The following is a 2512-nucleotide window of genomic DNA, read 5'->3' as shown; positions in this document are numbered from 1 at the left end:
TCAACCTACATATTAGGCCACAGCAAATCACAAGCTATTTATAATCATTTAAAAGACCCTTTTCCAATGGGCTTTGAACGACCCATGTCAAGGGACAAAGATGTATGTGCCGTCAGAATCATTCGTGAAAATATAATAGAATTACTTTTAACCCTTCAATTCCCAGTGTCACCTGTAGGTGACAGTAGTTTAATATTTTTTTTCTACCATATGAAAAATTTTTTTTTTAATTCTACCACGTTTGTAGCAAAGCTTATTAGTTGAACTATTCATGTTTTTTTTCTGGCAAAGCTAACCTTATGATATTTATCAAATTTGTTTAGTTGTTTCGCGCGTACTTGAAGTAGTCAGAGTTTTTGTGATTCCTTGAAGTATAAAGTGATATAAAAATGTCCCGACAGTAAGTATTGTTTTTTTTCTTATTATATATAGTAAATGAATGTATTAGCTATAATATAAATATATTTTATGCTAAAAATAACTAATAGCATCTTCACTACAGCACTGAAAATATGCCGTGTCACCTGGAGGTGACACTGGGCATTATAATAACTTTATTATTCCGAATTCATTGTAAGTAATAACAAGACTTTTGTTTATATTTTGTCTTATTGCTATGTGGTGATATTGTTTTAGAGCTTGTTTAGGTATTACAGGTTGACGTTAGATGAGATTGCCGAGGAGTTGCACGCCGGAGAAGACCCAGGCGATATTATTTTATTTCCTCCTGATGATGGTGTGGTGACTGACGAAGATAGTGGAGACGAAAACGACGCTAGTATTTTTCGTTTTTTAGTCGCATGCTTTGGTCACAAGTATAATGTCAAAATAGAACTTCCGTCTCTGGAGAAAATTGTGTACATGACGAGGAAGAACAAGTCGAAATACCGAAGAAAAAACATATTAGAAAGCTTCTGATGAAATTATTACTGCCAAGTGGCATGACAACAGCATCCTTACCATCTTATCCAACTAACACGGATTGGATCCTATCATAAAAGTAGATCGCATTGGATTTGTGGATAAGAAACGGGTTTTGGCATAGAAGCAGCTTGCCCAAATGCATGGCTGATCAAAGGGCTGATGGAAACTAACTGGACCTACTACGATTTCCAGCGGAATGTGGCAACCGTTATTCTGCCTGGGGCGTTTCAGCACAAATGAGAGTGCCCGCAGAAGTGAGGAGTGCTGGAACTGTGGACGACCACTCGGCAGTCGATTGCTCACAGCGAAGATGCAGGTACTATCACCAACGCACTAGAAAAATGTGCGCCAAGTGCAATATCGGTTTACTTCTAAAGTGTTGGTACATGTTCCACAAAAAATAAGTTATGTATTTTTTTTCTACTTGTTCATAAATAAATATTATTATTTATTATAATAAAAATCAATATTTTATTCCTAACAAAAAAATAAAAACCTCGTTAGTCCTTTAGAGTCCTAAGTTAAAACAATGCCCAGTGTCACCTGTAGGTGACACCCTCATAAAAAAAATGGGGGGTAGAATTAATTTTTTTGTTCTTTGTTTTTGTCTTCGCCAGATGTATCTAAACTATTTCAGTAAAAGAGAAATGCAAAATTGCTATTAACTTAGACATGGGAATTGAAGAGTTAATGCCTCATTTACTGATACTGGTATTAAGTATGTATGTCTGTATGTTACGATATTATGTAATTGTTAAATGCATTAGATGCAGAATTTTTGAGCTTGTCAAGCAAACATTTGTTAATAAACTTTACATTTCTATGTCTTACATAGATAACATCTTATATATAAAATTCTCGTGTCACAATGTTAGTCTGCATACTCCTCCGAAACGGGTGGACCGATTCTCATTAAATTTTCTGTGCAGATCGGGTAAGTCTGAGAATCGGCCAACATCTATTTTTCATATGTACCACGGGCGAAGCCGGGGCGGACCGCTAGTAATAATATATAAACATCCTACTAATATTATAAATGCGAAAGTTTGTGAGGATGTGTGTGTGTTTGTTACTCTTTCACGCAAATATACTACTGAACAAACACATAGGATAGGTTTTATTCCGGAAATCCCACGGGAATGGGAACTATGCGGGTTTTTCTTTGAAAACGCGGGCTAAGCCGCGGGCGGAAAGCTAGATCTATATAAATATACTGTCTTTTACTTTACACTATTCTAGTAAGCTTCATTCACTTACGTAATAACCATTTTACGATAAACACAAGCATAACTTATTCAAATAAAAACCAAATTAAAGAAATTATTCATGAACGTAATAGAATTGAATCGACAACCGTGAAGGAATATCAAAAAATTTGATCATTTAATAAAGCAGATATTTGTTGAAGCTAAACGTTCTACGAAGGAAAATCGATGTCGTCACGCGACAGTACAGGGACGAATTTAGCATTAAATTTTTTGTGAAATAATAATACATCGTTTATAAGCTAGTTTTGTTTAGGATGCGAAAGGTTATACGGATGTATGGTATTCTTACTCTATTGTACAAAAATTAACGATTAGATGAA

At 35.0% G+C, this 2512-nt stretch overlaps 1 long non-coding RNA gene across 1 annotated transcript; it reads left to right on the top strand.

The window, feature by feature from the left end:
* Positions 1 to 224: 224 nt before the first annotated feature.
* Positions 225 to 1609, top strand: LOC149895719 (uncharacterized). Its single transcript, XR_016458454.1, has 3 exons — positions 225 to 400; positions 503 to 573; positions 657 to 1609. It is a non-coding gene; the product is annotated as an uncharacterized LOC149895719 (long non-coding RNA).
* The last annotated feature ends 903 nt before the right edge of the window (positions 1610 to 2512 follow it).

The sequence above is a fragment of the Colias eurytheme genome, chromosome 30 (genome assembly GCF_061535395.1).
Source record: "Colias eurytheme isolate Ceu_HAF_F1 chromosome 30, ilColEury1 Martin Lab GWU primary, whole genome shotgun sequence".
NCBI lineage: Eukaryota > Metazoa > Arthropoda > Insecta > Lepidoptera > Pieridae > Colias > Colias eurytheme.
Note: the sequence above shows the minus strand (reverse complement) of the source record. Positions and strands in the feature narration are given on the sequence as shown.